The sequence below is a fragment of the Crinia signifera genome, unplaced genomic scaffold (assembly GCF_055691185.1).
Source record: "Crinia signifera unplaced genomic scaffold, ASM5569118v1 HAP2_SCAFFOLD_153, whole genome shotgun sequence".
NCBI lineage: Eukaryota > Metazoa > Chordata > Amphibia > Anura > Myobatrachidae > Crinia > Crinia signifera.
Window position 1 is genome coordinate 112497 of NW_028142046.1, and position 21896 is coordinate 134392.

The 21896-nt window shown below is 35.8% G+C and overlaps 9 non-coding genes across 9 annotated transcripts; all 9 read right to left on the bottom strand.

Annotated features, from left to right (window-relative positions):
- On the bottom strand, nucleotides 1-73 carry TRNAK-UUU (transfer RNA lysine (anticodon UUU)). The gene has a single exon. It is a non-coding gene; the product is annotated as a tRNA-Lys (tRNA).
- A 91-nt stretch (nucleotides 74-164) lies between these two features.
- Nucleotides 165-237, bottom strand: TRNAK-UUU (transfer RNA lysine (anticodon UUU)). The gene has a single exon. It is a non-coding gene; the product is annotated as a tRNA-Lys (tRNA).
- A 2491-nt stretch (nucleotides 238-2728) lies between these two features.
- Nucleotides 2729-2801, bottom strand: TRNAK-UUU (transfer RNA lysine (anticodon UUU)). The gene has a single exon. It is a non-coding gene; the product is annotated as a tRNA-Lys (tRNA).
- A 1346-nt stretch (nucleotides 2802-4147) lies between these two features.
- Nucleotides 4148-4220, bottom strand: TRNAK-UUU (transfer RNA lysine (anticodon UUU)). Its single transcript has one exon. It is a non-coding gene; the product is annotated as a tRNA-Lys (tRNA).
- A 7236-nt stretch (nucleotides 4221-11456) lies between these two features.
- On the bottom strand, nucleotides 11457-11529 carry TRNAR-UCU (transfer RNA arginine (anticodon UCU)). The gene has a single exon. It is a non-coding gene; the product is annotated as a tRNA-Arg (tRNA).
- A 4635-nt stretch (nucleotides 11530-16164) lies between these two features.
- TRNAK-UUU (transfer RNA lysine (anticodon UUU)) lies at nucleotides 16165-16237 on the bottom strand. Its single transcript has one exon. It is a non-coding gene; the product is annotated as a tRNA-Lys (tRNA).
- Nucleotides 16238-17255: 1018 nt separating this feature from the next.
- On the bottom strand, nucleotides 17256-17328 carry TRNAK-UUU (transfer RNA lysine (anticodon UUU)). Its single transcript has one exon. It is a non-coding gene; the product is annotated as a tRNA-Lys (tRNA).
- A 91-nt stretch (nucleotides 17329-17419) lies between these two features.
- Nucleotides 17420-17492, bottom strand: TRNAK-UUU (transfer RNA lysine (anticodon UUU)). The gene has a single exon. It is a non-coding gene; the product is annotated as a tRNA-Lys (tRNA).
- A 91-nt stretch (nucleotides 17493-17583) lies between these two features.
- Nucleotides 17584-17656, bottom strand: TRNAK-UUU (transfer RNA lysine (anticodon UUU)). Its single transcript has one exon. It is a non-coding gene; the product is annotated as a tRNA-Lys (tRNA).
- Nucleotides 17657-21896: the final 4240 nt, after the last annotated feature.

Below are 21896 nucleotides of genomic sequence, written 5' to 3' on the forward strand. Positions count from 1 at the left end.
CGCCTGAACAGGGACTTGAACCCTGGACCCTCAGATTAAAAGTCTGATGCTCTACCGACTGAGCTATCCAGGCTCTGATGTTCTCATTGTGCCATCCCAGAAAGTAATATTTTACTTGGAAAAGCTGTTTATTAAACGCAAAACAGTATTGTTTAAAAGGATCTCGCCCGAACAGGGACTTGAACCCTGGACCCTCAGATTAAAAGTCTGATGCTCTACCGACTGAGCTATCCAGGCTCTGGTAGGAAAGTGATGCCAGTTTAGAAGGTTTTGCAAACTATAAAAAAGGGAAAATTTTAGTACGCAAAAATGGAAAAAGATCTGTGTTACTGAAAGTATAAACTGAGAAGTTAGACTTGTAGGACCTCTTGACAAAACACAAATGATATGCCTCTAGGTTTACAGTGCAAATCATTAGATGCCATCAATATTAGCACCCTTCAAAAATGTCTTTCCATTCTAATAGATGGAGAAAATTGATTTGTTACTAGTCTAATTGAAATGCTGTGTGCCTCTCACAGTACGATGAATTTGAGTCTCTGATGAAATGTAGCCTTCCAGATTTAATTTTTAACTGTACTACTTGGCGATGATTTAATTACTGCCTAAAGATGTTAATGTCTGCCAATTGAAAAGAGATCAAGTAGAGTCCAATGTAAAATGATGCCAAATGATTGTCTATTATGTGGATATTTGAAATGTGACAAATAATGTAAAGACTTTTCTTGGCTCAAAACATATTCTCCCTAGCTCATGTGAGGAGGCTAAAACAAACCTAAATACTGAAGGAAAGAAGAATTAAATAAAGTATTGCAGTTGTAAAACATTTGATTCTGAAGATTATTTCAGATGAAATGACATTTAGCCTCTGCATATTCAATAGTTTCTTTATCATTTTAATGAGTGAAGACAATGAAACCAATAGTCCATTTAAAATTTTCACTGGAATTTGCCAGCCTGTACAGATACTCAATGAACAATGAGTATATGAAGGAAACAACAATTAAAAGATGCCTGCCTCAATGGGTGATTTTCCACTCTGCAAAGTTCTCCATTTCACAAAGAACAGTCTTTTTTTTAAAAAATATACTCACCTGAACCGGGATATGCCAAAGAAAATTTTCTTTGTTGAAAACGGAAAAAGATTTGTATTATTGATAGAATAAACAGAGAAGTTTAGCTTTTAGAGTCTCTTGATGAAATATTTTTTTCTGCATCTGAGCTTATGCTGCAGATCATTAGATACCATAAATATACACGCCCGAACAGGGACTTGAACCCTGGACCCTCAGATTAAAAGTCTGATGCTCTACCGACTGAGCTATCCAAAGAAAATTTTCTTTGTTGAAAACGGAAAAATATTTGTATTATTGATAGAATAAACAGAGAAGTTTAGCTTTTAGAGTCTCGTAATGAAATATTTTTTCTGCATCTGAGCTTATGCTGCAGATCATTAGATACCATAAACATACACGCCTGAACAGGGACTTGAACCCTGGACCCTCAGATTAAAAATCTGATGCTCTACCGACTGAGCTATCCAGGCTCTGATGTTCTCATTGTGCCATCCCAGAAAGTAATATTTTACTTGGAAAAGCTGTTTATTAAACGCAAAACAGTATTGTTTAAAAGGATCTCGACCGAACAGGGACTTGAACCCTGGACCCTCAGATTAAAAGTCTGATGCTCTACCGACTGAGCTATCCAGGCTCTGGTAGGAAAGTGATGCCAGTTTAGAAGGTTTTGCAAACTATAAAAAAGGGAAAATTTTAGTACGCAAAAATGGAAAAAGATCTGTGTTACTGAAAGTATAAACTGAGAAGTTTGACTTGTAGGACCTCTTGACAAAACACAAATGATATGCCTCTAGGTTTACAGTGCAAATCATTAGATGCCATCAATATTAGCACCCTTCAAAAATGTCTTTCCATTCTAATAGATGGAGAAAATTGATTTGTTACTAGTCTAATTAAAATGCTGTGTGCCTCTCACAGTACGATGAATTTGAGTCTCTGATAAAATGTAGCCTTCCAGATTTAATTTTTAACTGTACTACTTGGCGATGATTTAATTACTGCCTAAAGATGTTAATGTCTGCCAATTGAAAAGAGATCAAGTAGAGTCCAATGTAAAATGAGGCCAAATGATTGTCTATTATGTGGATATTTGAAATGTGACAAATAATGTACAGACTTTTCTTGGCTCAAAACATATTCTCCCTAGCTCATGTGATGAGGCTAAAACGAACCTAAATACTGAAGGAAAGAAGAATTAAATAAAGTTTTGCAGTTGTAAAACATTTGTTTCTGGAGATTATTTCAGATGAAATGACATTTAGCCTCTGCATATTCAATAGTTTCTTTATCATTTTAATGAGTGAAGACAATGAAACCAATAGTCCATTTAAAATTTTCACTGGAATTTGCCAGCCTGTACAGATACTCAATGAACAATAAGTATATGAAGCAACAACAATTAAAAGATGCCTGCCTCAATGGGTGATTTTCCACTTTGCAAAGTTCTCCATTTCACAAAGAACAATCTGTTTTTAAAAAGATACTCACCTGAACCGGAATATGCCAAAGAAAATTTTCTTTGTTGAAAACGGAAAAAGATTTGTATTATTGATAGAATAAACAGAGAAGTTTAGCTTTTAGAGTCTCTTGATGAAATATTTTTTTCTGCATCTGAGCTTATGCTGCAGATCATTAGATACCATAAATATACACGCCCGAACAGGGACTTGAACCCTGGACCCTCAGATTAAAAGTCTGATGCTCTACCGACTGAGCTATCCAGGCTCTGATGTTCTCATTGTGCCATCCCAGAAAGTAATATTTTACTTGGAAAAGCTGTTTATTAAACGCACAACAGTATTGTTTAAAAAGATCTCGCCCGAACAGGGACTTGAACCCTGGACCCTCAGATTAAAAGTCTGATGCTCTACCGACCGAGCTATCCAGGCTCTGGTAGGAAAGTGATGCCAGTTTAGAAGGTTCTGCAAACTATAAAAAAGGGAAAATTTTAGTACGCAAAATTGGAAAAAGATCTGTGTTACTGAAAGTATAAACTGAGAAGTTTAACTTGTAGGACCTCTTGACAAAACACAAATGATATGCCTCTAGGTTTACAGTGCAGATCATTAGATGCCATCAATATTAGCACCCTTCAAAAATGTCTTTCCATTCTAATAGATGAAGAAAATTGATTTGTTACTAGTCTAATTGAAATGCTGTGTGCCTCTCACAGTACGATGAATTTGAGTCTCTGATGAAATGTAGCCTTCCAGATTTAATTTTTAACTGTACTACTTGGCGATGATTTAATTACTGCCTAAAGATGTTAATGTCTGCCAATTGAAAAGAGATCAAGTAGAGTCCAATGTAAAATGAGGCCAAATGATTGTCTATTATGTGGATATTTGAAATGTGACAAATAATGTACAGACTTTTCTTGGCTCAAAACATATTCTCCCTAGCTCATGTGATGAGGCTAAAACGAACCTAAATACTGAAGGAAAGAAGAATTAAATAAAGTTTTGCAGTTGTAAAACATTTGTTTCTGGAGATTATTTCAGATGAAATGACATTTAGCCTCTGCATATTCAATAGTTTCTTTATCATTTTAATGAGTGAAGACAATGAAACCAATAGTCCATTTAAAATTTTCACTGGAATTTGCCAGCCTGTACAGATACTCAATGAACAATAAGTATATGAAGCAACAACAATTAAAAGATGCCTGCCTCAATGGGTGATTTTCCACTTTGCAAAGTTCTCCATTTCACAAAGAACAATCTGTTTTTAAAAAGATACTCACCTGAACCTGGATATGCCAAAGAAAATTTTCTTTGTTGAAAACGGAAAAAGATTTGTATTATTGATAAAATAAACAGAGAAGTTTAGCTTTTAGAGTCTCTTGATGAAATATTTTTTTCTGCATCTGAGCTTATGTTGCAGATCATTAGATACCATAAATATACACACCCGAACAGGGACTTGAACCCTGGACCCTCAGATTAAAAGTCTGATGCTCTACCGACTGAGCAATCCAGGCTCTGATGCTCTCATTGTGCCATCCCAGAAAGTAATATTTTACTTAGAAAAGCTGTTTATTAAACGCACAACATTATTGTTTAAAAAGATCTCGCCTGAACAGGGACTTGAACCCTGGACCCTCAGATTAAAAGTCTGATGCTCTACCGACTGAGCTATCCAGGCTCTGGCAGGAAAGTGATGCCAGTTTAGAAGGTTCTGCAAACTATAAAAAAGGGAAAATTTTAGTACGCAAAAATGGAAAAAGATCTGTGTTACTGAAAGTATAAACTGAGAAGTTTGACTTGTAGGACCTCTTGACAAAACACAAATGATATGCCTCTAGGTTTACAGTGCAGATCATTAGATGCCATCAATATTAGCACCCTTCAAAAATGTCTTTCCATTCTAATAGATGAAGAAAATTGATTTGTTACTAGTCTAATTGAAATGCTGTGTGCCTCTCACAGTACGATGAATTTGAGTCTCTGATGAAATGTAGCCTTCCAGATTTAATTTTTAACTGTACTACTTGGCGATGATTTAATTACTGCCTAAAGATGTTAATGTCTGCCAATTAAAAAGAGATCAAGTAGAGTCCAATGTAAAATGAGGCCAAATGATTGTCTATTATGTGGATATTTGAAATGTGACAAATAATGTACAGACTTTTCTTGGCTCAAAACATATTCTCCCTAGCTCATGTGATGAGGCTAAAACGAACCTAAATACTGAAGGAAAGAAGAATTAAATAAAGTTTTGCAGTTGTAAAACATTTGTTTCTGGAGATTATTTCAGATGAAATGACATTTAGCCTCTGCATATTCAATAGTTTCTTTATCATTTTAATGAGTGAAGACAATGAAACCAATAGTCCATTTAAAATTTTCACTGGAATTTGCCAGCCTGTACAGATACTCAATGAACAATGAGTATATGAAGCAACAACAATTAAAAGATGCCTGCCTCAATGGGTGATTTTCCACTTTGCAAAGTTCTCCATTTCACAAAGAACAATCTGTTTTTAAAAAGATACTCACCTGAACCGGGATATGCCAAAGAAAATTTTCTTTGTTGAAAACGGAAAAAGATTTGTATTATTGATAGAATAAACAGAGAAGTTTAGCTTTTAGAGTCTCTTGATGAAATATTTTTTTCTGCATCTGAGCTTATGCTGCAGATCATTAGATACCATAAATATACACGCCCGAACAGGGACTTGAACCCTGGACCCTCAAATTAAAAGTCTGATGCTCTACCAACTGAGCTATCCAGGCTCTGATGTTCTCATTGTGCCATCCCAGAAAGTAATATTTTACTTGGAAAAGCTGTTTATTAAACGCACAACAGTATTGTTTAAAAAGATCTCGCCCGAACAGGGACTTGAACCCTGGACCCTCAGATTAAAAGTCTGATGCTCTACCGACTCTGGCAGGAAAGTGATGCCAGTTTAGAAGGTTCAGCAAACTATAAAAAAGGGAAAATTTTAGTACGCAAAAATGGAAAAAGATCTGTGTTACTGAAAGTATAAACTGAGAAGTTTGACTTGTAGGACCTCTTGACAAAACACAAATGATATGCCTCTAGGTTTACAGTGCAGATCATTAGATGCCATCAATATTAGCACCCTTCTAAAATGTCTTTCCATTCTAATAGATGAAGAAAATTGATTTGTTACTAGTCTAATTGAAATGCTGTGTGCCTCTCACAGTACGATGAATTTGAGTCTCTGATGCCAAAGAAAATTTTCTTTGTTGAAAACGGAAAAAGATTTGTATTATTGATAGAATAAACAGAGAAGTTTAGCTTTTAGAGTCTCTTGATGAAATTAAATTTTCTAAAAGTCTGATGCTCTACCGACTGAGCTATCCAGGCTCTGATGTTCTCATTGTGCCATCCCAGAAAGTAATATTTTACTTGGAAAAGCTGTTTATTAAACGCACAACAGTATTGTTTAAAAAGAACTCGCCCGAACAGGGACTTGAACCCTGGACCCTCAGATTAAAAGTCTGATGCTCTACCGACCGAGCTATCCAGGCTCTCGTAGGAAAGTGATGCCAGTTTAGAAGGTTCTGCAAACTATAAAAAAGGGAAAATTTTAGTACGCAAAAATGGAAAAAGATCTGTGTTACTGAAAGTATAAACTGAGAAATTTAACTTGTAGGACCTCTTGACAAAACACAAATGATATGCCTCTAGGTTAACAGTGCAGATCATTAGATGCCATCAATATTAGCACCCTTCAAAAATGTCTTTCCATTCTAATAGATGAAGAAAATTGATTTGTTACTAGTCTAATTGAAATGCTGTGTGCCTCTCACAGTACGATGAATTTGAGTCTCTGATGACATGTAGCCTTCCAGATTTAATTTTTAACTGTACTACTTGGCGATGATTTAATTACTGCCTAAAGATGTTAATGTCTGCCAATTGAAAAGAGATCAAGTAGAGTCCAATGTAAAATGAGGCCAAATGATTGTCTATTATGTGGATATTTGAAATGTGACAAATAATGTACAGACTTTTCTTGGCTCAAAACATATTCTCCCTAGCTCATGTGATGAGGCTAAAACGAACCTAAATACTGAAGGAAAGAAGAATTAAATAAAGTTTTGCAGTTGTAAAACATTTGTTTCTGGAGATTATTTCAGATGAAATGACATTTAGCCTCTGCATATTCAATAGTTTCTTTATCATTTTAATGAGTGAAGACAATGAAACCAATAGTCCATTTAAAATTTTCACTGGAATTTGCCAGCCTGTACAGATACTCAATGAACAATAAGTATATGAAGCAACAACAATTAAAAGATGCCTGCCTCAATGGGTGATTTTCCACTTTGCAAAGTTCTCCATTTCACAAAGAACAATCTGTTTTTAAAAAGATACTCACCTGAACCTGGATATGCCAAAGAAAATTTTCTTTGTTGAAAACGGAAAAAGATTTGTATTATTGATAAAATAAACAGAGAATTTTAGCTTTTAGAGTCTCTTGATGAAATATTTTTTTTCTGCATCTGAGCTTATGTTGCAGATCATTAGATACCATAAATATACACACCCGAACAGGGACTTGAACCCTGGACCCTCAGATTAAAAGTCTGATGCTCTACCGACTGAGCTATCCAGGCTCTGATGCTCTCATTGTGCCATCCCAGAAAGTAATATTTTACTTAGAAAAGCTGTTTATTAAACGCACAACATTATTGTTTAAAAAGATCTCGCCTGAACAGTGACTTGAACCCTAGACCCTCAGATTAAAAGTCTGATGCTCTACCGACTGAGCTATCCATGCTCTGGCAGGAAAGTGATGCCAGTTTAGAAGGTTCTGCAAACTATAAAAAAGGGAAAATTTTAGTACGCAAAAATGGAAAAAGATCTGTGTTACTGAAAGTATAAACTGAGTAGTTTGACTTGTAGGACCTCTTGACAAAACACAAATGATATGCCTCTAGGTTTACAGTGCAGATCATTAGATGCCATCAATATTAGCACCCTTCAAAAATGTCTTTCCATTCTAATAGATGAAGAAAATTGATTTGTTACTAGTCTAATTGAAATGCTGTGTGCCTCTCACAGTACGATGAATTTGAGTCTCTGATGAAATGTAGCCTTCCAGATTTAATTTTTAACTGTACTACTTGGCGATGATTTAATTACTGCCTAAAGATGTTAATGTTTGCCAATTAAAAAGAGATCAAGTAGAGTCCAATGTAAAATGAGGCCAAATGATTGTCTATTATGTGGATATTTGAAATGTGACAAATAATGTACAGACTTTTCTTGGCTCAAAACATATTCTCCCTAGCTCATGTGATGAGGCTAAAACGAACCTAAATACTGAAGGAAAGAAGAATTAAATAAAGTTTTGCAGTTGTAAAACATTTGTTTCTGGAGATTATTTCAGATGAAATGACATTTAGCCTCTGCATATTCAATAGTTTCTTTATCATTTTAATGAGTGAAGACAATGAAACCAATAGTCCATTTAAAATTTTCACTGGAATTTGCCAGCCTGTACAGATACTCAATGAACAATGAGTATATGAAGCAACAACAATTAAAAGATGCCTGCCTCAATGGGTGATTTTCCACTTTGCAAAGTTCTCCATTTCACAAAGAACAATCTGTTTTTAAAAAGATACTCACCTGAACCGGGATATGCCAAAGAAAATTTTCTTTGTTGAAAACGGAAAAAGATTTGTATTATTGATAGAATAAACAGAGAAGTTTAGCTTTTAGAGTCTCTTGATGAAATATTTTTTTCTGCATCTGAGCTTATGCTGCAGATCATTAGATACCATAAATATACACGCCCGAACAGGGACTTGAACCCTGGACCCTCAAATTAAAAGTCTGATGCTCTACCAACTGAGCTATCCAGGCTCTGATGTTCTCATTGTGCCATCCCAGAAAGTAATATTTTACTTGGAAAAGCTGTTTATTAAACGCACAACAGTATTGTTTAAAAAGATCTCGCCCGAACAGGGACTTGAACCCTGGACCCTCAGATTAAAAGTCTGATGCTCTACCGACTCTGGCAGGAAAGTGATGCCAGTTTAGAAGGTTCAGCAAACTATAAAAAAGGGAAAATTTTAGTACGCAAAAATGGAAAAAGATCTGTGTTACTGAAAGTATAAACTGAGAAGTTTGACTTGTAGGACCTCTTGACAAAACACAAATGATATGCCTCTAGGTTTACAGTGCAGATCATTAGATGCCATCAATATTAGCACCCTTCTAAAATGTCTTTCCATTCTAATAGATGAAGAAAATTGATTTGTTACTAGTCTAATTGAAATGCTGTGTGCCTCTCACAGTACGATGAATTTGAGTCTCTGATGCCAAAGAAAATTTTCTTTGTTGAAAACGGAAAAAGATTTGTATTATTGATAGAATAAACAGAGAAGTTTAGCTTTTAGAGTCTCTTGATGAAATTAAATTTTCTAAAAGTCTGATGCTCTACCGACTGAGCTATCCAGGCTCTGATGTTCTCATTGTGCCATCCCAGAAAGTAATATTTTACTTGGAAAAGCTGTTTATTAAACGCACAACAGTATTGTTTAAAAAGAACTCGCCCGAACAGGGACTTGAACCCTGGACCCTCAGATTAAAAGTCTGATGCTCTACCGACCGAGCTATCCAGGCTCTCGTAGGAAAGTGATGCCAGTTTAGAAGGTTCTGCAAACTATAAAAAAGGGAAAATTTTAGTACGCAAAAATGGAAAAAGATCTGTGTTACTGAAAGTATAAACTGAGAAATTTAACTTGTAGGACCTCTTGACAAAACACAAATGATATGCCTCTAGGTTAACAGTGCAGATCATTAGATGCCATCAATATTAGCACCCTTCAAAAATGTCTTTCCATTCTAATAGATGAAGAAAATTGATTTGTTACTAGTCTAATTGAAATGCTGTGTGCCTCTCACAGTACGATGAATTTGAGTCTCTGATGACATGTAGCCTTCCAGATTTAATTTTTAACTGTACTACTTGGCGATGATTTAATTACTGCCTAAAGATGTTAATGTCTGCCAATTGAAAAGAGATCAAGTAGAGTCCAATGTAAAATGAGGCCAAATGATTGTCTATTATGTGGATATTTGAAATGTGACAAATAATGTACAGACTTTTCTTGGCTCAAAACATATTCTCCCTAGCTCATGTGATGAGGCTAAAACGAACCTAAATACTGAAGGAAAGAAGAATTAAATAAAGTTTTGCAGTTGTAAAACATTTGTTTCTGGAGATTATTTCAGATGAAATGACATTTAGCCTCTGCATATTCAATAGTTTCTTTATCATTTTAATGAGTGAAGACAATGAAACCAATAGTCCATTTAAAATTTTCACTGGAATTTGCCAGCCTGTACAGATACTCAATGAACAATAAGTATATGAAGCAACAACAATTAAAAGATGCCTGCCTCAATGGGTGATTTTCCACTTTGCAAAGTTCTCCATTTCACAAAGAACAATCTGTTTTTAAAAAGATACTCACCTGAACCTGGATATGCCAAAGAAAATTTTCTTTGTTGAAAACGGAAAAAGATTTGTATTATTGATAAAATAAACAGAGAATTTTAGCTTTTAGAGTCTCTTGATGAAATATTTTTTTTCTGCATCTGAGCTTATGTTGCAGATCATTAGATACCATAAATATACACACCCGAACAGGGACTTGAACCCTGGACCCTCAGATTAAAAGTCTGATGCTCTACCGACTGAGCTATCCAGGCTCTGATGCTCTCATTGTGCCATCCCAGAAAGTAATATTTTACTTAGAAAAGCTGTTTATTAAACGCACAACATTATTGTTTAAAAAGATCTCGCCTGAACAGTGACTTGAACCCTAGACCCTCAGATTAAAAGTCTGATGCTCTACCGACTGAGCTATCCATGCTCTGGCAGGAAAGTGATGCCAGTTTAGAAGGTTCTGCAAACTATAAAAAAGGGAAAATTTTAGTACGCAAAAATGGAAAAAGATCTGTGTTACTGAAAGTATAAACTGAGTAGTTTGACTTGTAGGACCTCTTGACAAAACACAAATGATATGCCTCTAGGTTTACAGTGCAGATCATTAGATGCCATCAATATTAGCACCCTTCAAAAATGTCTTTCCATTCTAATAGATGAAGAAAATTGATTTGTTACTAGTCTAATTGAAATGCTGTGTGCCTCTCACAGTACGATGAATTTGAGTCTCTGATGAAATGTAGCCTTCCAGATTTAATTTTTAACTGTACTACTTGGCGATGATTTAATTACTGCCTAAAGATGTTAATGTTTGCCAATTAAAAAGAGATCAAGTAGAGTCCAATGTAAAATGAGGCCAAATGATTGTCTATTATGTGGATATTTGAAATGTGACAAATAATGTACAGACTTTTCTTGGCTCAAAACATATTCTCCCTAGCTCATGTGATGAGGCTAAAACGAACCTAAATACTGAAGGAAAGAAGAATTAAATAAAGTTTTGCAGTTGTAAAACATTTGTTTCTGGAGATTATTTCAGATGAAATGACATTTAGCCTCTGCATATTCAATAGTTTCTTTATCATTTTAATGAGTGAAGACAATGAAACCAATAGTCCATTTAATATTTTCACAGGAATTTGCCAGCCTGTACAGATACTCAATGAACAATGAGTATATGAAGCAACAACAATTAAAAGATGCCTGCCTCAATGGGTGATTTTCCACTTTGCAAAGTTCTCCATTTCACAAAGAACAATCTGTTTTTAAAAAGATACTCACCTGAACCGGGATATGCCAAAGAAAATTTTCTTTGTTGAAAACGGAAAAAGATTTGTATTATTGATAGAATAAACAGAGAAGTTTAGCTTTTAGAGTCTCTTGATGAAATTAATTTTTCTGCATTTGAGCTTATGCTGCAGATCATTAGATACCATAAATATACACGCCCGAACAGGGACTTGAACCCTGGACCCTCAGATTAGAAGTCTGATGCTCTACCGACTAAGCTATCCAGGCTCTGATGCTCTCATTGTGCCATCCCAGAAAGTAATATTTTACTTGGAAAAGCTGTTTATTAAACGCACAACAGTATTGTTTAAAAAGATCTCGCCCGATCAGGGACTTGAACCCTGGACCCTCAGATTAAAAGTCTGATGCTCTACCGACCGAGCTATCCAGGCTCTGGTAGGAAAGTGATGCCAGTTTAGAAGGTTCTGCAAACTATAAAAAAGGGAAAATTTTAGTACGCAAAAATGGAAAAAGATCTGTGTTACTAAAAGTATAAACTGAGAAGTTTAACTTGTAGGACCTCTTGACAAAACACAAATGATATGCCTCTAGGTTTACAGTGCAGATCATTAGATGCCATCAATATTAGCACCCTTCAAAAATGTCTTTCCATTCTAATAGATGAAGAAAATTGATTTGTTACTAGTCTAATTTTAATGCTGTGTGCCTCTCACAGTACGATGAATTTGAGTCTCTGATGAAATGTAGCCTTCCAGATTTAATTTTTAACTGTACTACTTGGCGATGATTTAATTACTGCCTAAAGATGTTAATGTCTGCCAATTGAAAAGAGTTCAAGTAGAGTCCAATGTAAAATGAGGCCAAATGATTGTCTATTATGTGGATATTTGAAATGTGACAAATAATGTACAGACTTTTCTTGGCTCAAAACATATTCTACCTAGCTCATGTGATGAGGCTAAAACGAACCTAAATACTGAAGGAAAGAAGAATTAAATAAAGTTTTGCAGTTGTAAAACATTTGTTTCTGGAGATTATTTCAGATGAAATGACATTTAGCCTCTGCATATTCAATAGTTTCTTTATCATTTTAATGAGTGAAGACAATGAAACCAATAGTCCATTTAAAATTTTCACTGGAATTTGCCAGCCTGTACAGATACTTAATGAACAATAAGTATATGAAGCAACAACAATTAAAAGATGCCTGCCTCAATGGGTGATTTTCCACTTTGCAAAGTTCTCCATTTCACAAAGAACAATCTGTTTTTAAAAAGATACTCACCTGAACCTGGATATGCCAAAGAAAATTTTCTTTGTTGAAAACGGAAAAAGATTTGTATTATTGATAGAATAAACAGAGAAGTTTAGCTTTTAGAGTCTCTTGATGAAATATTTTTTTCTGCATCTGAGCTTATGTTGCAGATCATTAGATACCATAAATATACACACCCGAACAGGGACTTGAACCCTGGACCCTCAGATTAAAAGTCTGATGCTCTACCGACTGAGCTATCCAGGCTCTGATGCTCTCATTGTGCCATCCCAGAAAGTAATATTTTACTTAGAAAAGCTGTTTATTAAACGCACAACATTATTGTTTAAAAAGATCTCGCCTGAACAGGGACTTGAACCCTGGACCCTCAGATTAAAAGTCTGATGCTCTACCGACTGAGTAATCCAGGCTCTGGCAGGAAAGTGATGCCAGTTTAGAAGGTTCTGCAAACTATAAAAAAGGGAAAATTTTAGTACGCAAAAATGGAAAAAGATCTGTGTTACTGAAAGTATAAACTGAGAAGTTAGACTTGTAGGACCTCTTGACAAAACACAAATGATATGCCTCTAGGTTTACAGTGCAGATCATTAGATGCCATCAATATTAGCACCCTTCAAAAATGTCTTTCCATTTTAATAGATGAAGAAAATTGATTTGTTACTAGTCTAATTGAAATGCTGTGTGCCTCTCACAGTACGATGAATTTGAGTCTCTGATGAAATGTAGCCTTCCAGATTTAATTTTTAACTGTACTACTTGGCGATGATTTAATTACTGCCTAAAGATGTTAATGTCTGCCAATTAAAAAGAGATCAAGTAGAGTCCAATGTAAAATGAGGCCAAATGATTGTCTATTATGTGGATATTTGAAATGTGACAAATAATGTACAGACTTTTCTTGGCTCAAAACATATTCTCCCTAGCTCATGTGATGAGGCTAAAACGAACCTAAATACTGAAGGAAAGAAGAATTAAATAAAGTTTTGCAGTTGTAAAACATTTGTTTCTGGAGATTATTTCAGATGAAATGACATTTAGCCTCTGCATATTCAATAGTTTCTTTATCATTTTAATGAGTGAAGACAATGAAACCAATAGTCCATTTAAAATTTTCACTGGAATTTGCCAGCCTGTACAGGTACTCAATGAACAATGAGTATATGAAGCAACAACGGTACTTATGTAGTATCTGGGCTGCCGATTTTTTGATTGTATGCCTTAAGTTAAGGCATACAATCAGATGCGATGCGATGCGATATCGCATCGCATCGCATACGATGCGATGCGATGCGATGACCCGATTTTTCCATAGGATTCAATGTTAAAATGGACTGAGTCCATTTTAACATGGAATTCAATGGGAAAAAGGGGTCCTTTTCATACCCCTACTATCCAAGTGGGCATGGAGTTGGATATAAACCTGTGGCGAGCGTAGCGAGCCACCGAGCCCGAAGCGTGGCGAGCGAAGCGAGCCCCGCGAGGGGCCGGTATTCTGTGTCCCCTCGCGGGGCTCGCTACGCTCGCCACGCTTCGGGCTCGGTGGCTCGCTACGCTCGCCACAGGTTTATATCCAACTCCATGCCCACTTGGATAGTAGGGGTATGAAAAGGACCCCTTTTTCCCATTGAATTCCATGTTAAAATGGACTCAGTCCATTTTAACATTGAATCCTATGGAAAAATCGGGTCCATCGCATCGCATCGCATGCGATTTGGTCGGGTGCGATGCGATGCGATGGACCCGATTTCAAAATCGGCAGCCCAGTTACTACATAAGTACCGCAACAACAATTAAAAGATGCCTGCCTCAATGGGTGATTTTCCACTTTGCAAAGTTCTCCATTTCACAAAGAACAATCTGTTTTTAAAAAGATACTCACCTGAACCGGGATATGCCAAAGAAAATTTTCTTTGTTGAAAACGGAAAAAGATTTGTATTATTGATAGAATAGACAGAGAAGTTTAGCTTTTAGAGTCTCTTGATGAATTATTTTTTTCTGCATCTGAGCTTATGCTGCAGATCATTAGATACCATAAATATACACACCCGAACACGGACTTGAACTCTGGACCCTCAGATTAAAGATCTGATGCTCTACCGACTGAGCTATCCAGGCTCTGATGTTCTCATTGTGCCATCCCAGAAAGTAATATTTTACTTGGAAGAGCTGTTTATTAAACGCACAACAGTATTGTTTAAAAAGATCTCGCCTGAACAGGGACTTGAACCCTGGACCCTCAGATTAAAAGTCTGATGCTCTACCGACTGAGTAATCCAGGCTCTGGCAGGAAAGTGATGCCAGTTTAGAAGGTTCTGCAAACTATAAAAAAGGGAAAATTTTAGTACGCAAAAATGGAAAAAGATCTGTGTTACTGAAAGTATAAACTGAGAAGTTAGACTTGTAGGACCTCTTGACCAAACACAAATGATATGCCTCTAGGTTTACAGTGCAGATCATTAGATGCCATCAATATTAGCACCCTTCAAAAATGTCTTTCCATTCTAATAGATGAAGAAAATTGATTTGTTACTAGTCTAATTGAAATGCTGTGTGCCTCTCACAGTACGATGAATTTGAGTCTCTGATGAAATGTAGCCTTCCAGATTTAATTTTTAACTGTACTACTTGGCGATGATTTAATTACTGCCTAAAGATGTTAATGTCTGCCAATTAAAAAAAAATCAAGTAGAGTCCAATGTAAAATGAGGCCAAATGATTGTCTATTATGTGGATATTTGAAATGTGACAAATAATGTACAGACTTTTCTTGGCTCAAAACATATTCTCCCTAGCTCATGTGATGAGGCTAAAACGAACCTAAATACTGAAGGAAAGAAGAATTAAATAAAGTTTTGCAGTTGTAAAACATTTGTTTCTGGAGATTATTTCAGATGAAATGACATTTAGCCTCTGCATATTCAATAGTTTCTTTATCATTTTAATGAGTGAAGACAATCAAACCAATAGTCCATTTAAAATTTTCACTGGAATTTGCCAGCCTGTACAGGTACTCAATGAACAATGAGTATATGAAGCAACAACAATTAAAAGATGCCTGCCTCAATGGGTGATTTTCCACTTTGCAAAGTTCTCCATTTCACAAAGAACAATCTGTTTTTAAAAAGATACTCACCTGAACCGGGATATGCCAAAGAAAATTTTCTTTGTTGAAAACGGAAAAAGATTTGTATTATTGATAGAATAGACAGAGAAGTTTAGCTTTTAGAGTCTCTTGATGAAATATTTTTTTCTGCATCTGAGCTTATGCTGCAGATCATTAGATACCATAAATATACACACCCGAACACGGACTTGAACTCTGGACCCTCAGATTAAAAGTCTGATGCTCTACCGACTGAGCTATCCAGGCTCTGATGTTCTCATTGTGCCATCCCAGAAAGTAATATTTTACTTGGAAGAGCTGTTTATTAAACGCACAACAGTATTGTTTAAAAGGATCTTGCCCGAATAGGGACTTGAACCCTGGACCCTCAGATTAAAAGTCTGATGCTCTACCGACTGAGCTATCCAGGCTCTGATGCTCTCATTGTGCCATCCCAGAAAGTAATATTTTACTTAGAAAAGCTGTTTATTAAACGCACAACATTATTGTTTAAAAAGATCTCGCCTGAACAGGGACTTGAACCCTGGACCCTCAGATTAAAAGTCTGATGCTCTACCGACTGAGCTATCCAGGCTCTGGCAAGAAAGTGATGCCAGTTTAGAAGGTTCTGCAAACTATAAAAAAGGGAAAATTTTAGTACGCAAAAATGGAAAAAGATCTGTGTTACTGAAAGTATAAACTGAGAAGTTAGACTTGTAGGACCTCTTGACAAAACACAAATGATATGCCTCTAGGTTTACAGTGCAGATCATTAGATGCCATCAATATTAGCACCCTTCAAAAATGTCTTTCCATTCTAATAGATGAAGAAAATTGATTTGTTACTAGTCTAATTGAAATGCTGTGTGCCTCTCACAGTACGATGAATTTGAGTCTCTGATGAAATGTAGCCTTCCAGATTTAATTTTTAACTGTACTACTTGGCGATGATTTAATTACTGCCTAAAGATGTTAATGTCTGCCAATTAAAAAGAGATCAAGTAGAGTCCAATGTAAAATGAGGCCAAATGATTGTCTATTATGTGGATATTTGAAATGTGACAAATAATGTACAGACTTTTCTTGGCTCAAAACATATTCTCCCTAGCTCATGTGATGAGGCTAAAACGAACCTAAATACTGAAGGAAAGAAGAATTAAATAAAGTTTTGCAGTTGTAAAACATTTGTTTCTGGAGATTATTTCAGATGAAATGACATTTAGCCTCTGCATATTCAATAGTTTCTTTATCATTTTAATGAGTGAAGACAATGAAACCAATAGTCCATTTAAAATTTTCACTGGAATTTGCCAGCCTGTACAGATACTCAATGAACAATGAGTATATGAAGCAACAACAATTAAAAGATGCCTGCCTCAATGGGTGATTTTCCACTTTGCAAAGTTCTCCATTTCACAAAGAACAATCTGTTTTTAAAAAGATACTCACCTGAACCGGGATATGCCAAAGAAAATTTTCTTTGTTGAAAACGGAAAAAGATTTGTATTATTGATAGAATAAACAGAGAAGTTTAGCTTTTAGAGTCTCTTGATGAAATATTTTTTTCTGCATCTGAGCTTATGCTGCAGATCATTAGATACCATAAATATACACGCCCGAACAGGGACTTGAACCCTGGACCCTCAGATTAAAAGTCTGATGCTCTACCGACTGAGCTATCCAGGCTCTAATGTTCTTATTGTGCCATCCCAGAAAGTAATATTTTACTTGGAAAAACTGTTTATTAAACGCACAACAGTATTGTTTAAAAGGATCTCGCCTGAACAGGGACTTGAACCCTGGACCCTCAGATTAAAAGTCTGATGCTCTACCGACTGAGCTATCCAGGCTCTGATGCTCTCGTTGTGCCATCCCAGAAAGTAATATTTTACTTAGAAAAGCTGTTTATTAAACGCACAACAGTATTGTTTAAAAAGATCTCGCCCGAACAGGGACTTGAACCCTGGACCCTCAGATTAAAAGTCTGATGCTCTACCGACTGAGCTATCCAGGCTCTGGTAGGAAAGTGATGCCAGTTTAGAAGGTTTTGCAAACTATAAAAAAGGGAAAATTTTAGTACGCAAAAATGGAAAAAGATCTGTGTTACTGAAAGTATAAACTGAGAAGTTTGACTTGTAGGACCTCTTGACAAAACACAAATGATATGCCTCTAGGTTTACAGTGCAGATCATTAGATGCCATCAATATTAGCACCCTTCAAAAATGTCTTTCCATTCTAATAGATTAAGAAAATTGATTTGTTACTAGTCTAATTGAAATGCTGTGTGCCTCTCACAGTACGATGAATTTGAGTCTCTGATGAAATGTAGCCTTCCAGATTTAATTTTTAACTGTACTACTTGGCGATGATTTAATTACTGCCTAAAGATGTTAATGTCTGCCAATTGAAAAGAGATCAAGTAGAGTCCAATGTAAAATGAGGCCAAATGATTGTCTATTATATGGATATTTGAAATGTGACAAATAATGTAAAGACTTTTCTTGGCTCAAAACATATTCTCCCTAGCTCATGTGATGAGGCTAAAACGAACCTAAATACTGAAGGAAAGAAGAATTAAATAAAGTTTTGCAGTTGTAAAACATTTGTTTCTGGAGATTATTTCAGATGAAATGACATTTAGCCTCTGCATATTCAATAGTTTCTTTATAATTTTAATGAGTGAAGACAATGAAACCAATAGTCCATTTAAAATTTTCACTGGAATTTGCCAGCCTGTACAGATACTCAATGAACAATGAGTATATGAAGCAACAACAATTAAAAGATGCCTGCCTCAATGGGTGATTTTCCACTTTGCAAAGTTCTCCATTTCACAAAGAACAATCTGTTTTTAAAAAGATACTCACCTGAACCGGGATATGCCAAAGAAAATTGTCTTTGTTGAAAACATAAAAAGATTTGTATTATTGATAGAATAAACAGAGAAGTTTAGCTTTTAGAGTCTCTTGATGAAATATTTTTTTCTGCATCTGAGCTTATGCTGCAGATCATTAGATACCATAAATATACATGCCCGAACAGGGACTTGAACTCTGGACCCTCAGATTAAAAGTCTGGTGCTCTACCGACTGAGCTACCCAGGCTCTAATGTTCTCGTTGTGCCATCCCAGAAAGTAATATTTTACTTGGAAAAGCTGTTTATTAAACGCACAACAGTATTGTTTAAAAGGATCTCGCCCGAACAGGGACTTGAACCCTGGACCCTCAGATTAAAAGTCTGATGCTCTACCGACTGAGCTACCCAGGATCTGATGCTCTCATTGTGCCATCCCAGAAAGTAATATTTTACTTAGAAAAGCTGTTTATTAAACGCACAACAGTATTGTTTAAAAAGATCTCGCCCGATCAGGGACTTGAACCCTGGACCCTCAGATTAAAAGTCTGATGCTCTACCGACTGAGCTATCCAGGCTCTGGTAGGAAAGTGATGCCAGTTTAGAAGGTTTTGCAAACTATAAAAAAGGGAAAATTTTAGTACGCAAAAATGGAAAAAGATCTGTGTTACTGAAAGTATAAACTGAGAAGTTTGACTTGTAGGACCTCTTGACAAAACACAAATAATATGCCTCTAGGTTTACAGTGCAGATCATTAGATGCCATCAATATTAGCACCCTTCAAAAATGTCTTTCCATTCTAATAGATGAAGAAAATTGATTTGTTACTAGTCTAATTGAAATGCTGTGTGCCTCTCACAGTACGATGAATTTGAGTCTCTGATGAAATGTAGCCTTCCAGATTTAATTTTTAACTGTACTACTTGGCGATGATTTAATTACTGCCTAAAGATGTTAATGTCTGCCAATTAAAAAGAGATCAAGTAGAGTCCAATGTAAAATGAGGCCAAATGATTGTCTATTATGTGGATATTTGAAATGTGACAAATAATGTACAGACTTTTCTTGGCTCAAAACATATTCTCCCTAGCTCATGTGATGAGGCTAAAATGAACCTAAATACTGAAGGAAAGAAGAATTAAATAAAGTTTTGCAGTTGTAAAACATTTGTTTCTGGAGATTATTTCAGATGAAATGACATTTAGCCTCTGCATATTCAATAGTTTCTTTATCATTTTAATGAGTGAAGACAATGAAACCAATAGTCCATTTAAAATTTTCACTGGAATTTGCCAGCCTGTACAGATACTCAATGAACAATGAGTATATGAAGCAACAACAATTAAAAGATGCCTGCCTCAATGGGTGATTTTCCACTTTGCAAAGTTCTCCATTTCACAAAGAACAATCTGTTTTTAAAAAGATACTCACCTGAACCGGGATATGCCAAAGAAAATTGTCTTTGTTGAAAACGGAAAAAGATTTGTATTATTGATAGAATAAACAGAAAAGTTTAGCTTTTAGAGTATCTTGATGAAATATTTTTTTCTGCATCTGAGCTTATGCTGCAGATCATTAGATACCATAAATATACACGCCCGAACAGGGACTTGAACCCTGGACCCTCAGATTAAAAGTCTGGTGCTCTACCGACTGAGCTACCCAGGCTCTAATGTTCTCGTTGTGCCATCCCAGAAAGTAATATTTTACTTGGAAAAGCTGTTTATTAAACGCACAACAGTATTGTTTAAAAGGATCTCGCCCGAACAGGGACTTGAACCCTGGACCCTCAGATTAAAAGTCTGATGCTCTACCGACTGAGCTACCCAGGATCTGATGCTCTCATTGTGCCATCCCAGAAAGTAATATTTTACTTAGAAAAGCTGTTTATTAAACGCACAACAGTATTGTTTAAAAAGATCTCGCCCGATCAGGGACTTGAACCCTGGACACTCAGATTAAAAGTCTGATGCTCTACCGACTGAGCTATCCAGGCTCTGGTAGGAAAGTGATGCCAGTTTAGAAGGTTTTGCAAACTATAAAAAAGGGAAAATTTTAGTACGCAAAAATGGAAAAAGATCTGTGTTACTGAAAGTATAAACTGAGAAGTTTGACTTGTAGGACCTCTTGACAAAACACAAATAATATGCCTCTAGGTTTACAGTGCAGATCATTAGATGCCATCAATATTAGCACCCTTCAAAAATGTCTTTCCATTCTAATAGATGAAGAAAATTGATTTGTTACTAGTCTAATTGAAATGCTGTGTGCCTCTCACAGTACGATGAATTTGAGTCTCTGATGAAATGTAGCCTTCCAGATTTAATTTTTAACTGTACTACTTGGCGATGATTTAATTACTGCCTAAAGATGTTAATGTCTGCCAATTAAAAAGAGATCAAGTAGAGTCCAATGTAAAATGAGGCCAAATGATTGTCTATTATGTGGATATTTGAAATGTGACAAATAATGTACAGACTTTTCTTGGCTCAAAACATATTCTCCCTAGCTCATGTGATGAGGCTAAAATGAACCTAAATACTGAAGGAAAGAAGAATTAAATAAAGTTTTGCAGTTGTAAAACATTTGTTTCTGGAGATTATTTCAGATGAAATGACATTTAGCCTCTGCATATTCAATAGTTTCTTTATCATTTTAATGAGTGAAGACAATGAAACCAATAGTCCATTTAAAATTTTCACTGGAATTTGCCAGCCTGTACAGATACTCAATGAACAATGAGTATATGAAGCAACAACAATTAAAAGATGCCTGCCTCAATGGGTGATTTTCCACTTTGCAAAGTTCTCCATTTCACAAAGAACAATCTGTTTTTAAAAAGATACTCACCTGAACCGGGATATGCCAAAGAAAATTTTCTTTGTTGAAAACGGAAAAAGATTTGTATTATTGATAGAATAAACAGAGAAGTTTAGCTTTTAGAGTATCTTGATGAAATATTTTTTTCTGCATCTGAGCTTATGCTGCAGATCATTAGATACCATAAATATACACGCCCGAACAGGGACTTGAACCCTGGACCCTCAGATTAAAAGTCTGATGCTCTACCGACTGAGCTATCCAGGCTCTGATGTTCTCATTGTGCCATCCCAGAAAGTAATATTTTACTTGGAAAAGCTGTTTATTAAACGCACAACAGTATTGTTTAAAAGGATCTCGCCCGAACAGGGACTTGAACCCTGGACCCTCAGATTAAAAGTCTGATGCTCTACCGACTGAGCTACCCAGGCTCTAATGTTCTCGTTGTGCCATCCCAGAAAGTAATATTTTCCTTAGAAAAGCTGTTTATTAAACGAACAACAGTATTGTTTAAAAAGATCTCGTCCGATCAGGGACTTGAACCCTGGACCCTCAGATTAAAAGTCTGATGCTCTACC